At 38.2% G+C, this 16,090-nt stretch overlaps 1 protein-coding gene across 3 annotated transcripts in view; it reads right to left on the bottom strand.

The window, feature by feature from the left end:
• Window positions 1-16,090, bottom strand: part of RAB27B (RAB27B, member RAS oncogene family) — a 177,313-nt gene that overhangs the window by 58,695 nt on the left and 102,528 nt on the right. Inside the window, exon 1 of one of the 3 annotated variants that reach the window (XM_002828236.5) lies at window positions 6,130-6,354. The exons of the other annotated variants lie outside the window; for them this stretch is intronic. The gene's annotated coding sequence lies outside the window, so the exon portion shown is untranslated. Of the gene's footprint in view, window positions 1-6,129; window positions 6,355-16,090 lie in introns of those variants that run through there. 3 annotated transcript variants of the gene reach the window in all.

The following is a 16,090-nucleotide window of genomic DNA, read 5'->3' as shown; positions in this document are numbered from 1 at the left end:
GTATCCTTGAATACAGCTGTAGCTACCTAGAAACGTTTTTCCTGCTTTTCTGGATATTAAACATTTGCTTTATATGGCAGCTACTACTTAATTTGCTTTGATCTGTTTTATATTTTATAAGTAAACTTTCACTATCAATTCTTAATTTTAAAAATCTAGAACACATTATCAAATATTAAACAAATTGTGTTCTTGTATTTGTAGGATTATAGCTTTGGATGAGAGTTGGAGGGTTGTTTAGTTCAATCTCCCAGTAGAAGCCATCTCTATAACAGCTCTGACAAGTAAGTTTTAGGTTGCTGCACTTCCTGATTTTCACTGGTCTTGTCTAGTTTCTGCAATGACTTCCCCATTGGTGTCTCCAGACTCACCTTGTGCCTCTCTCTGCCACCTGCTTTCCATTCTCCAAACTCCTTTTCTCAGTTTCTTTTTTTTTTCTTTTCTTTTATTATTATTATACTTTAGGTTTTGTGGTACATGTGCGCAATGAGCAGGTAAGTTGCATATGTATACATGTGCCATGCTGGTGCGCTGCACCCACTAACTCGTCATCTAGCATTAGGTATATCTCCCAATGCTATCCCTCCCCCCTCCCCCCACCCCACAACAGTCCCCAAAGTGTGATGTTCCCCTTCCTGTGTCCATGTGTTCTCATTGTTCAGTTCCCACCTATGAGTGAGAATATGCGGTGTTTGGTTTTTTGTTCTTGCGATAGTTTACTGAGAATGATGATTTCCAATTTCATCCATGTCCCTACAAAGGATATGAACTCATCATTTTTTATGGCTGCATAGTATTCCATGGTGTATATGTGCCACATTTTCTTAATCCAGTCTATCATTGTTGGACATTTGGGTTGGTTCCAAGTCTTTGCTATTGTGAATAATGTCGCAATAAACATACGTGTGCATTCCAAGCTCTTTCCCAAGTTAAGAATTTAGCAAATCCTTTTGCACCATCTGGTTTGTTCTTTCTCAACCCCTTCACCTGACTAGCAACCAGGCAACCTTTAGGTTTCAACTGAAATGCCCTTTCCTCACAGAGGTCTTCTTGACCACTTCTGCCATTAGTCTTTCTCATTTAAAGAAGTTATTTGCAGTCACAATAACTTCTCAGCTTTCTTTGATTTTAATTTTCTTTTGGTGTTGTCTAGACCTTCCATTTTGAAGGCTATTTTCTTTCATGTAGAAAGAAGAGGGATTCATGGCTGGGTGCAGTGGTACACACCTGTAATCCCAGCATTTTCGGAGGCCAAGGCAGGTGGATCACCTGAGGTCAGGAGTTCAAGACCAACCTAGCCAACATGGTGAAACCCCACCTCTACTAAAAATACAAAAATTAGCCTGGTGTGGTGGCACATGCCTGTAATCCCAGCTACTTGGGAGGCTGAGGTGGGAGAATCGCTTGAACCCTGGGGAGGGAGATTGCAATGAGCTAAGATCGTGCCATTGCACTTCAGCCTGGGCAACAGAAACTCCATCTCAAAAAAAAAAAAGAAAAAGAAAGAAAAATAGAAAAGAAAGAAGAGGGAGATGACCCTTCTTTATTCAGTGCTTTGTTTCAAACAATGTGAAAATAATCTTTTGCTCTCCTGAGCATTTTTTTCCCAAGCTTCAGCTCACTGTGCATTACTCTTCTTCAAACTATGCTTACAGCTCAGACAACACCTTTGTTAAGTATTTCTAATTATATGTTTCCTTTATTAATCTGTTCTACAAGTCATCTTTAAAAAATTGAATTTATTAGAGCTTCTATGTACGTAGTCTCATGAGTTTTTCTGGGGGCCTCTTTTCAATTCTCTTTAGAATTAGATGAAATGCTATTTTCAGAATTTTTTAAAGTTTAATTAAAAAAATTAATCTTTATTATTATTTAAATTATTTATTTAATTTAAATAATAATTTAAATTAAATTAAATTATTATTTAAATTAAATTTTTAAAATTTTCTGAATATCTTATTTTGAGAACTCCATCTCTTTCCCAAGCTGCTAATGATTCCACACCACCACATGCAATCATCACTTCTCTGTCCTCATCTCACTGTTAATCTTGGCCCTGTCTGACACCATTGACCACGCCCTTCATCCTAAAAAAACATCCTGGCTTAGGTTCATGATGACACTCTCTTCCGGTTTGCCTTTCACTTGAATGGCTTTTTACTGACTCCTCCCATGCAAGGTCCCAAATGTCCGAATAAGCCAGAGCTGCATCCTCAAGCCCCAATTTTTTCTCTGTAATTTCTGAGTGATGTCCTCAAGGCTATCACTCTAAATAGTATCCATAGCCACTCTCAAATTTCTATATCCAGCTATGATGTCCTCTAGGTGCTCCAGATTCACATATGCAAAAGCCCAAGCTGATAATTCCACTTGGATGTTGAAAAACGCTTCAAAAGGCTGCAAAGAAATTCTGCATTTCCCATTAAAACCGTTTCTTCCCTAGCTTTACCCATCTTAGGAAATGGCCTTCTGTCTACCCAGTATCTTCAGTAGGAATCCTGTTGATCATTTGGTTCTTTCTTTTCTTCATCTCCACCTTTATCCAATTTATTAGCAAGTTCTGTCAGCTCTGCCTTCAAATGTTTCCTGAATCTATCTACTTCTCTTGGTGGCCACTGTTCTGACCCTAATCTATGCCACTGTCGTAGTTGGTCTACTGGAATAGCCTCCTAACTGGATTCTCTTCTACTCTGGTCACCCTACAACTTACTCTCTTCAAGGAAGCCAGAGTGATCTTTTAAAAACATGACCTGGCCGGGCGCGGTGGCTCACGTCTGTAATCCCAGCACTTTGGGAGGCCGAGGCAGGCAGATCACGAGGTCAGCAGATCGAGATCATCCCGACCAACGTGGTGAAACCCCGTCTCTACTAAAAATACAAAAATTAGCTGGGCATGGTGGCACATGCCTGTAGTCTCAGTTACTCAGGAGGCTGAGGCAGAAGAATCACCTGAACCCGGGATGTGGGGGTTGCAGTGAGCCAAGATCGTGCCACTGCACTCCAGCCTGCTGACAGAGCAAGACTCTGTCTCAGTTAAAAAAAAAAAGAAAAAAAAATCACCTCCCCCGAGGCTTTTCTTGACCACCGAATCACACAGTCCCCTTCAGGTCACTCTCATTATATTACCCTTTAACATTTTTTTTTTTTCTTAGTATCACTAAAAGTTCCAGAATTACTAATTTGTTTATTTACTTATCCGTCTCTCTCCAAACCCCAGATATAATGTCCATGACAGCAGAGGCCTCATATATCTAATATCTGTTATACACAGGGCTTAGAAGAATATTAAAGTTCATAGTATGCTAAGTAAATATTTATTGAAAAATGTTCAACGGGCTATATCTAAATCATAGTGTTTTGTCATTTTACTTAGAATAAAAAACAAAGGCCAACATGTTTATTAGGACCTTCAAAGTCCTCCAAGACCTGTCCCCATTATTTTCTCTCCCCCATTTCTTGCTACCCCCATCTCACTCCCTCTGTGCCAGGTGCATGGGCTTCTTTGCTGTTCCTGAAAGATGCCAGAATGCTTCAATCTAGAATGCTCTTCCTCCACATATCTACATGGATCATTCCATTACTTGCCTCAGATTGATATTAAAATATCTTCTCAGTGAGGCTTTTCCTGGGCATCTGATCTAGAATTTCAGTCCTCCCTGACACCGGCCACTGACACTTTCTGCACGCCTCCTCGGCTTTATACTCTCTGCTGAGCACTTCTCGCCACTGTGCCATAGACTCACCCTGCTTATCTGGGTTGGTCTTTGTCTCCCTGGTAAAAGATAAGCTCTATAAGGTCAGGAATTTTGGTCCACTTCTGTCCACACAGAGCCCAGAACAGTGCATAACACTCTTAACAAATATTTGTTGAACAAATGAACAAGCAACTTAATTATCTCAGTATACTGAGCAGTTGTTTAGTTAAAAAGACAAAATTTATTGAAGATTTTTTCAGCCATTTGATAAATAGAGTGTTACTCTCCTTATTGGCAATCTAGACAAGTTTGTCTTATTTAAGGAGTGCCAGTGGGAGGTTAATATTTGGAGAACATGAATAATGATTGCAAAGGGTGTGAAAGAAATTGAGTAATACTATCAACTCCATATTTGGGGTTTACAATAGGTATGTTATTATGCGTAGTGATGTTGCTGCTTCCTACTTCTATAGGATATACCTAAGCCCATATATACCTAATAATGAGTTTTTAAAAAAATCATTCCCATTTGGCAGCCATCTTTAGAAAGTGACATATTCTTCATGGGAAACACCTGGTTTGTCCTGTCTGTTTTTATTGAAATCATTTCCTTGCATCTCAACATTACAATTACTTGCTTAAGAGGTGAACTATTGGTCAACCTGGCTTGATGAATCAACTGAAGAAACTGGATTAATTGTGAGATGAGTTTTTTATGAGTAATTGTTCTATATTTCATGCCCTACTGATCTGAGAGCCCAAAAACCTAACCAAAAATTTGCAGGAGTGAGGGTGGGAAAAGAGCAGGTTTCTATTCTGAACTACCTGGACATTTGGATAATTTCCATTTTTCCAGAAAAACAGTGAAATAAATGAACAGCAATTCTGAAAGCAACATATAGTTGTGGTGTAAACTGGCATACCAACTGATCTTCTACCAAGAAGATCAATTATATTAGGGTTACCTTCCCTATTGGGTCAAACATGCCTGTTCCAGAAATGACCTATGAGAAAGGGGAACTGTGGTTTGCTTACATTCAACAGATTCCCTTTATCCCTTCTTGGCAACTATGAGAACAGGCTCATCCAGTTTTATCTGCTATGTTTTGTTTTCCTTTCGAAAGCAATGACAGTAACACTGTATGAGAGGCCATAGTCAATTCTGAAACAGAAAAGCTCCATTAATATTAAACTATCTGTCAAGATTACCCTTTTGTGGTCATTGGTAGGAATCACCTCTTGCCTTTAAGGATGGCTGACCCCGTCTGGGTAGAGGATTATGCTAGGAAACTATGAAAAATAACTATTTGAGGGGCAATGGCACATGACAGGTATGTCTCTTTCTTCATCACTGCAATATGGACTTTACAGCAGCTTGAAAATTCATTAAACTTAAATATCTGAGTTTATAATAATGCTTAAGTCTATCTTTTCCCTCAACTTTTCAAAATTTATAACCATAAAACCCTGTATATTCTATATATAAATGAATGTGTGAATATAACTAAATATTGAGAACTGTAGACATTTTTCTTATAAACAGAACAAAATAAAAATTCAGAGCTGTATTATATTAAACAATAATTTTGTTGTTAATAACCTTGAAATTATGTTATTACTTTGGGCTTAATTTAATGATGTGCAGTTTAAAACAACTGGAATTACATACCCTTAGCTTTACATCTTGACATAAAAAACTCATAAAACATGATAGAGGTGTGAAGGCTCTAACCAAACACAGCTTTTCCCTAGGAATGCAGTCTCTGCTTACAGTTCACCTACTTCAGTAGTTTTCAGAGGCTTAATTAAGGTTGCATTGGGTGGGAAAGTCTTGAAAGCTAATTTATTGTGACCAGTTGAGTGAACACACACGCACACATATACCCTAGTTGGTGCGACACGTAGATCAGAATTCGAAAGTAACAGAGCAAAAAATTGGAAAACAGAAAGTACTCTTAAGGTCTCTGGGGCTATTTCATCTAAGGAAGTGCATATAAATGTCTTATTGCTCTCCTGGCTTGCCTCACTAAGTCACTCCTCCTGGAATGAAACTCTAAGCACATCATCATCCATGCTTTTTCTTATGCATTATTTTGGTTGTTTTTTGAGATGCGAATGAAAGGAAATTGGCATTGCTGTGCCTAGGCTTTTTTTCTTTTTGCTTTTTTTGGTGGTAACCAGCTGTTTGATAAGCAAACACTCAAAGAGAGCCAGGTCGAGTTGGCCCATGCCATCCGTGCAGCACACATCACTACTGTCTTCTTTGCAAGGATTTCTGCTGGAAACCGCGACTGAAGGTGCACACGCACTCACACATGCACACACACACACACACACACACAGAGGCCTCACTTCCCACGGCACAGGCCGGCGCTGCAGCACCCGGGTGGGTGGGAACGCGTTCCAGCAGCAACAGCCCGCCTTCCCAACTCACCAGCCTGCGAAGTTTCCTTGCCGGGAGAGCAGGTGTCGGATTTCAGAGAGGTTTCCTTCCCCTTCCCAAGCCCTGGAACTCCCGGGCTCCACCGTCAGCAGGGAGACGGGATCAGCTCCACAGGGCGATGAGCACGGGGACAGCTCCTTATCTCCTCCAACCTGTGGCTCCGGATGGGTCCAAGGCCGGGCGGTCCGCAGCCCCTGCCCGTCAGGACTGCGAGTGGCAGGGCTGGTGGCACCACCCTCGGAGTCCGCCGCGGCGGCGGGGCTGGGTAAGGTTTGTGTGAGAAGAAGGCGTGTCTGCAAGTCCCAACGCGGATGTGCGGAGCTCACCTCAGGCAAGTCTTGCTGGTGACTCAACTGCTGCAGTGAGAAACACACTTCGCTCGGGGATGAAGTCTCCACACTGTGGGGCTTCAAGCCCTAACAACGAGCTCATTTTTTATTCATTTTTGTTCTGTGTTTTCTTTGATGTTTCTCATTCAAAGAGCCCAGGGCGCTGTGAGAAGAACTGGGGCCCTGGCATTGCGTTCTCTCCTCCGAGGGGATGTCTCATTAACTATGAGGAGTGAAGGCGAGGGATTGCGAGTGGGGAGCAGAGGATGGCCTTGGGAAATAAAAGAGGGCGTTGGAAAGAAATTAATATTTTAAAAGTTAGGATGTGTTCACATGAATGCATTAATCAGTATGCAACATCCAAATTCACTTCCCAAAGCCCTAATTCACTTCCTAAAGTCACTTCAGAGATCAATAGGTTACCACTAAGTAAGATAATGAACACATGGAGGCATTGAACAAGTATTTGTTAAGCACCTACTATGTGCTATGCCGTGTTCTAAACACATTAGATTCATCCACAAAGCAAAGATCCTGGCTGCCCGTGTTGGGATTACATTTTAGACACATTCAGACATCCCTAATTTACAGACTGGTAGTAAAGGTAAGAATACAAGGTTGGGTACATTATAATAACAACCGATTTACTCCTCTGTGAACAAAATTTAAAAGTTCCAAACCTGTGTCTTGCATTCATGTTAGTAAACAATGAGATGCCAATGACTGCTTGAATTGTAATTGCTTAACTTGGTTCTTATTCGATGCCCTAGAGACAATCTGGGAGGCACTGCTGTTATCAGCTCCCAGAGGATTTCTTGTAGAAGAGAGCAAAGGAATAGCCCAAACCAAAACACAAAACAAACAATAGCAAAGCAGTGGAAAAATGGAGTATTAGAGAAAATATTTTGGTCTCATAGAAATCTGTCTATTATGAAACTATTAAGAGAAGTTCTATTTTATGTCCTTTAATGTTCTTGAAAGTTGAAAAGGAGAGTAATAATAATGCCTTCATAATGTTATTGTGAAGAATTGACTTCATATCAGTGATGTGCGTAGAACGTGCCTGGCACAGTAAGTTCTATGAATGTGTTGGCTATACTTATAATTTTGGTAACACTTAATCTACTCCATTGTCCCCAAGTAAATTCCAGTTCATAAAAATTATTTTGGATCTACTGCATAAAAGTATATGAGGCTCAGATTGTAGATTTTCAAAGTATGTATGCTTGGAATCTATATTTATGATAAATCTACTTTGCATTTAAGAGCAATATCTAAGTATATAACAAATGTGTGTCCATGGGCCCAGACAGAAATAAAAGAAAGAACATAAGAACCTTGAATCTTTTCCACTGCTAACACATTGACTTAAAATCACCCTCTGTGCTATACAATGATAACCCCTATTCTTTATCTAGTGCATGTGTTCGCTACTGACATTAGTCCTAACAGCTATTATTTCCTGTATGCAATAGAGTTTCATCTCATTTGGCTTTCACAACATTACTGTGAAATAGGCAAGGCATCTATTATATTTATTGTCTCCATTTTCAGAATGAGGTAACTGAGGTTGAGAAAGTCACAGTAAATCTGTCCAAAGTGATGCAGTTCAAAAGATGGAAGTCAGGTCTATTGATCTTGAATGCCGAGCTCATAGTGGTCACCGCTCTGTGCTACCTCCCTGCAACTTCTAGAAAAGGTTCCTGCCATAAGAAAATCTGACACACACATTTATTGATGACTCTCCTTGCCACCTTTCCCTAGATAAGTGTGTCACCAGCTTTATAGGGCCAGCTGTTGCAGGGATAGCTCTCCTGGAGTGACTTGCCACATACAGTCCTGTCTCTGAGGTTCCAAGGCTCAGATCCAGTAGCATTACATAGTGACACTACCAGAGAGTGGTGGAACATTTCCTTCCCTGGGAAGAGGGGTTCCAAGGAAGAGAAAGAGTAGGAAGACTTAAGAGAAATGTTGCTTGGCCACTCCATGAAGGCCACTTTGACCAGAGGTAGAGCAGAATAAAAAACAATGGAAAACCAGTGAAAACAAGGTGACAGCACTGTGTGTCATGATAATAACAGTAATAATGTCTTCCTGTACCTGGAGTTTATGTAGCACAACTTAACTAGACATAACATCTGTCTTATTCAATCAATATGGCACTGAGGTAAACGTTAATGTACATGGGGTGATGCGTAGTTACAAATGGCAAGATTATCACATGTATTTCATCTCTCCTCAAACTGCTTCATTACAAGAATAAATGAATTTTTTAAAATGTTACTGAATCACAAAGACAAATAAGCAGATAAAATAACACATAAACTTGTAATGAATTTTGGGAGAAGCTAAATCAGATGCAGGCGTGGTAACTGATTTGGAAGAGCAGAGGATTCTATACACTGTATGCCTCCAGGAGAGATTATGGTAAAAAGCAAGCCAATTCTTCCTGCAAAACCTGGGCAGGCTCAGGCCTAGGAGGCAGAAATCTCAGCATAGAAGGAGGCCAGGTGGTGGGGTAAACACAGGGGTTTGGTTATACGTCTGTATATTGGAATGCTTGGACCCAAAGTTCCCTTCCCCTCAGTCACACAATCAACCAACCATAAGTTCCTCCATCTGCTCAATCCAGCTTCCAGGAGACTGGAGGTTTATTTTCTGGAGAAAGTAAACTAGAGTAATTTGTGGTTCAACAAGATGAACTGAACACATGCCTTTTTACCCTGCTCCTAGAGATAATGAATAAAAAAGAAATTTATATACAAAACAGGAAAAAATCTTTTGAAATTGAAAATATACTCAACATTTCCAAAAATCTGACAGATGGGTTAGAAGACTAAGCTGAAAAATCTCTCTATTTAGCTGCAGAAATTTTCAAAAAATGGAAAAAAATTCTGACTAATGGAAATCTCAGAAAACTCTAGAAGAGTTCTTTCTATGCAGAAAAGGATAAAAACACTAATTTGAAAACAATGCAAAAACAATACCAGAAATGAAGATGATGAACTTTGGGGATCAAAAGTTTCACTAAACGTCCAGGAAAACAATCCTTTAAATTAATCAAATAATTAAACTCATCGAGATATATCATTCTGAGATAAAAGAAATGCAGGAATAAAGAGAAAAACCTAAAATATCTTCCAGAGACATAAAGCAGATCACATACGAGGAAAAAAAAATTGCATTGGATTTCTCAAGAGCAATAATGGATCCAGAAGTTTCTTTGAATGTTTTCACATTTTTTAAATGAAATTATTTTGAACTTAGAATTGTATACCAAGACAAACTGTCAGCCAAGCTTGATTTTTAAAAATTTTCAGATATGCAAGGACTTAAAAAATATACATCCTGTGTGCCATTTTAAAGTAACAGTTCCCCAAACAAGCTTACAAATCAAGAAAGAGGAAGAGATGAAACCCCAAAAATGCACGCCCAACATAAGAGGCAGTAAAATAAATTCTCCAGAGCAATAAGTGTGAAGCAGGCCTAAAGAGAGGTGAACAGATGGCTTGCAGTAGGAATGTCTCCAAGAAAAAAAAAATAGAAAGAAAATGATAGATTGTTTGATACACACGTGCATTTGAAAATACAGTAGGTAGTGGGAAGTGCCCACCAGATTCCATGTTCTGCTCTTTTTCCTGAGCACCACACTAGATTTCATTTCTTAGCCCCTTGCAGGTGGGGAGGCATGTCACTGAGGTCTGGTTCATGGATTGTGGGCAGAAGTCATGTACATCACTTCCAGGGTATGCCCATAAAATAACCCCTGAGATCCTCCACACTTGCCCTCTTCCCCTCTTCCCTTACTAGTGTGCAGATGCAAAGAACCAACGAAGAGCTCTAAGCCCCTAGAAGACACGAAAGCCCCTAGATGAAAAGTCATGAACCTGAATTAGGGTGTGACATGGCTACCTCAGCTGCCACACATTGGACTACCACATGAGCTAGAAGTAAACTTGTATTGTATGATGCCACGAAGATTTTTTAGAGTTGTTACCACAGTTAGATCACTCTGTTACAGTTTTAAAGATCAGTTTGAGGCAATTGTGAATAGTATACAATAGGTACAGAGTGTGCCAAACTAATTTTAAAAGGACATTATTAACTCCATGAGAAACAACAAGTTGCAAGAGAAAAGAAACATTATGATAGAATACCACTTTGTTCAGATCTGGACATAATAAAAATGTTGGGAACACTGACAAGAGAATTAACCCTAAACTACAATAAAACTACACGTGGAGGATGGCAGAGGGAAAGACTATGTGTGTATATGTGCAGGTAAGACAACTAAACCCTCAACTATTATAACAAAAATCAATAAATAATGTGTAAAGTTGCTAAATAAAGAAATAGCAAGATAAGCAAACCAGTTAGACATATAAAAGTACAGTTAAAAAGCTGCTAAAAGAGTCAAATGTTTGCCTGTGGGGATTAAGACCAGGGCTTAGGAGGCAATCTGCACTGTTCCACAAGAACTGTAGATTTTGATTTTGTTTTAAATTGAGATGTATTACCTTAATAAAAATAAAATTAATTTTAAATTACCCTTAAAATACACATAAAGAAACAAAAGATATTTGTTCTATAGAGAAAACATTATGCTTTGTTAAAGTATTTGCATATACTTTAATATAATGATCTATAAGCAGTGGAGAAAGTGAATCAAAATGCACAATGAAGATAGATTTGAGAGGTTTGCACAATGATTTATTCATTCAACAAACATTTATTAAGCAACTTGTGCCTGGTACACTGCCAGGTATGGGGGATGCAGTGCAGAACATGAAGGAAAAATAAAGGTGGGTTCTAAGGGAAAACAAGCATTTGTAAGCTTTAAGCAACAAACATATTTGGCTTCTTCTCTCTTGTCTTTAGTAGCATGAGCCACTGACCTTCTGGTCATGATAATGCCTTTCATCCTTCACTATCCTCTTAAAAATTTCTCTTGACTTGACCCCCTCACTGATGAGATCTGAGATTTCATAACCCTTCTCTTTCGATTGCAGGGAAGGCTTCACCAGAAAATTAAGCACGGGTGTGCCTCTACCTCCTGCTGATTTTCTGTTCATGCAAAGAAGTCTGTCTAATCACAAATAAAAATCCACCCTTCTCCAGTTTGAGAAAACCTCACAGCGTGACTAACAAGTCATAAGACTGGCCGTGCTAGTTTTCTTCCAGGCCATGCTAGTTTTCTTCACAACGAAGATGTAACTTTGAGAAATATACATGCTTAAGAGACTTTCTACTGGCAAATTACTTTAAATGTGTAGCACACAAAGACCTATTTTAGATATCTGCTCATTAAACTGGCTATGTTTTCACAATTGTACCTATTGCATCTAGTCTGTGGTGAGGTCTTAACCTTCCCAGTTCCAACCTCATGTTGCCTGTTTCTTAGAATGTGTAATGAAGATATACTTGGACCTTATTTGAGATTATTGTAATTTTGTCTAATTTTTTCTTCTTACGTTAGAGGAACATGATGTGGGAAAGGCCCAAATAACTTCACGAGTGATGTTCACATATAGCCTTGATGAAAGTCCTAACTTGCCAAGAAGTCACAGTAGTGTGGGTATGCCATGATCCTGTCTATGAATATTTGACATCTTTATTTAAAAAACCTATAAGCAGAATTTTAGAAATAATGACAACATTGTTTAATCAATTTTAAAAACTGGTTAAAGAGAAGAAAAGTTATAAAAATAAGAACTAAGTATATAGGAAGGAATAATTCATTTTCTAAAGTCATATGACAATATACATACATAAATATAGTCATTTATAAGCATATATAATTGTATGTGTGGACCTAAGTATAGTCATATGCAAATCCATATAAAATGTTTAATTATATTTGCTTTGCTGGTAGCTTTATGGTGAGCTGCAAAATAAAATGTCATATGGGCTTACCATATAAGTACAAATGAATATATGGTGATTTCTCCATTTTCCCAAAAGCTGTTACCTAAAACCAGTGTTTTTGTTACTTTTGCTACTTTTTAAACTGCAAACACTTCAAGCTGTGATGTCATATATTCAGGAATGATTATTAAATCATCTTAAATTCCTTTGCTGACCTTTTAACCAATTATAAGGTATTTTTTCCAGGCATCTAAACTAACATTGATTAATGTAATTTCAGGCAAATGTCTTTCCTTCTCAAAGTACACTTTTATCAAATTAATTTGATGATTGTTTCCTTATAAGAGAACTGTAAGGACTCCAATGTTAAGATAACTATCTCTTTTTTAAGGTATAATTTGGGAAATTATCTTGCCTTATTTTTGGCCATATATGATGATATAAGTTGTAAAGAATAACAGCTAGTTGACTGGGTGTGGTAGCCCACTCTCGTAATCCCAGCACTTTGGGAGGTCAAGGCGGGTGGATCACCTGAGGTCAGGAGTTTCAGACCAGCCTGGCCAACATGGTGAAACCTCGTCTCTACTAATAATACAAAAATTAGCCGGGTGCGGGGGCCATGCCTGTAATCCCAGCTACTCAGGAGACCGAGACAGAAGAATTGCTTCAACCCAGGAGGCAGAGTTTGCAGTGAGCCGAGATTGTGCCATTGCACTCCAGCCTGGGCGACATGCGTGAAACTCCATCTCAAAAAAATAAAAAATAAAAAAATAAAAATAACAGCTAGCTAATTAAGGTTTGATCATAGCAAAGAATCACATGCTATATGATTACTTTTTTAAAACTATACTTTTGGGTAATAATGTCAATAAACCTTATAATTTGAAGTCAGGTAGCATGATGCCTCCAGCTTTGTTCTTTTGGCTTAGGATTGACTTGGCAATGCGGGCTCTTTTTTGGTTCCATATGAACTTTAAAGTAGTTTTTTCCAATTCTGTGAAGAAAGTCATTGGTAGCTTGATGGGGATGGAAATAAAGGGTATTCAATTAGGAAAAGAAGAAGTCAAGTTGTGGGCAGTAAGGCCATTTTCACGATATTGATTCTTCCTACCCATGAGCATGGAATGTTCTTCCATTTCTTTGTATCCTCTTTTATGTCATTGAGCAGTGGTTTGCAGTTCTCCTTGAAGAGGTCCTTCAGGTCCGTTGTAAGTTGGACTCCTAGGTATTTTATCCTCTTTGAAGCAATTGTGAATGGGAGTTCACTCATGATTTGGCTCTCTGCTTGTCTGTTATTGGTGTATAAGAATGCTTGTGATTTTTGCACATTTTGTATCCTGAGACTTTGCTGAAGTTGCCTATCAGCTTAAGGAGATTTTGGGCTGAGACATTGGGGTTTTCTAGATATACAATCATGTCATCTGCAAACAGGGACAATTTGACTTCCTCTTTTCCTAATTGAATACCCTTTATTTCCTTCCCCATCAAGCTACCAATGACTTTCTTCACAGCTACAGTAACCAAAACAGCATGGTACTGGTACCAAAACAGAGATATAGATCAATGGAACAGAACAGAGCCATCAGAAATAATGCTGCATATCTACAACCATCTGATCTTTGACAAACCTGACAAAACCAAGAAATGGGGAAATGATTCCCTATTTAATAAATGGTGCTGGGAAAACTGGCTAGCCATATGGAGAAAGCTGAAACTGGATCCCTTCCTTACACCTTATACAAAAATTAATTCAGGATGGATTAAAGACTTAAATGTTAGACCTGAAACCATAAAAACCTTAGAAGAAAACCTAGGCAATACCATTCAGGACACAGGCATGGGCAAGGACTTCATGTCTGAAACACCAAAAGCAATGGCAACAAAAGCCAAAATTGACAAATGGGATCTAATTAAACTAAAGAGCTTCTGCACAGCAAAATAACTACCATCAGAGTGAACAGGCAACCTACAGAATGGGAGAAAATTTTTGCAACCTACTCATCTGACAAAGGGCTAATATCCAGAATCTACAATGAACTCAAACAAATTTACAAGAAAAAAACAAACAACTGCATCAAAAAGTGGGCGAACGATATGAACATACACTTCTCAAAAGACGACATTTATGCAGCCAAAAGACACATGAAAAAATGCTCATCATCACTGGCCATCAGAGAAATGCAAATCAAAACCACAATGAGATACCATCTCACACCAGTTAGAACGGCGATCATTAAAAAGTCAGGAAACAATAGGTGCTGGAGAGGATGTGGAGAAATAGGAACACTTTTACACTGTTGGTGGGACTGTAAACTAGTTCAACCATTTTGGAAGTCAGTGTGGCGATTCCTCAGGGATCTAGAACTAGAAATACCATTTGACCCAGCCATCCCATTACTGGGTGTATACCCAAAGGATTGTAAATCATGCTGCTATAAAGACACATGCACACGTATGTTTATTGCGGCACTATTCACAATAGCAAAGACTTAGAACCAAGCCAAATGTCCAACAACGATAGACTGGATTAAGAAAATGTGGCACATATACACCATGGAATACTATGCAGCCAAAAAAAATGATGAGCTCATGTCCTTTGTAGGGACATAGATGAAGCTGGAAACCATCATTCTCAGCAAACTATTGCAAGGACAAAAAAACCAAACACCGCATGTCCTCACTCATAGGTGGGAATTGAACAATGAGAACACATGGACACAGGAAGGGGAACATCACACTCTGGGGACTGTTGTGGGGTTGGGGGAGGGGGGAGGGATAGCATTAGGAGATATAGCTAATGTTAAATGACGAGTTAATGGGTGCGGCACACCAACATGGCACATGTATACATATGTAACTAACATGCACGTTGTGCACATGTACCCTAAAACTGAAAGTATAATAAATAAATAAATTGTAAGGTTTATTTATTTTTTATTTATGTGCAACATGATCTATTCTTTTTTTTTTTTTTCTTTTTTTTTTTGAGATGGAGTCTTGCTCTGTTGCCCACACTGGAGTGCAGTGCCGTGATGTTGGCTTACTGCAACCTCCGTCTCTCAGGCTCAAGTGATCCTCCCACCTCAGCCTCCTGAGTAGCTAGGATTACAGGTGCACGCCACTATGCTCAGCTAATTTTTTGTATGATCTAGTCAATTTTTATTATCAATCTGGTAACAGCTTATATGACTATAAGGAATTTATTTTTATTTTTTATTATATTTCTAGTAGTATACTAAAATACATAATGTAATAAGTATGTTTATATTTATGTATTATATTTTATAATTCCATTATCATATTTAGAATTATAATTATATAATATTGATAGTATATAATATTCATTAATAATAATTATGTTAATATATAATTATTTATAAGTAAATTTCTATTTTTAAAGTAATGTGAAAATTCTAAATACTACAGCTATACAATTCCTTCTGAAATATGTATTGCTGCCATAAACGCTAAGTAGGTTTCTATTCTATGGATTTTTTTAGCTACAGATTTCATTGCTACTGAAGGTTGAGTGGCTGGAAGAAAATCCCCACATACTTCATATAAAATATGAATATGCTAGAACCATTCAATTTATTTTAAATCAATTATAAACAATATATTTTTATAGTCATATATTTGGTGTGAGTCTTAACAGAAGAGATGAGTTTTATAAGAATTGATTTTAAAAAACACGATTAGGATAAAGATACAATTAATAAGAACTTCCCATTTTCTTGCATTTCTCTACCTGTAAAATG

Source organism: Pongo abelii, chromosome 17 (assembly GCF_028885655.2).
Source record: "Pongo abelii isolate AG06213 chromosome 17, NHGRI_mPonAbe1-v2.0_pri, whole genome shotgun sequence".
Lineage (NCBI taxonomy): Eukaryota > Metazoa > Chordata > Mammalia > Primates > Hominidae > Pongo > Pongo abelii.
Note: the sequence above shows the minus strand (reverse complement) of the source record. Positions and strands in the feature narration are given on the sequence as shown.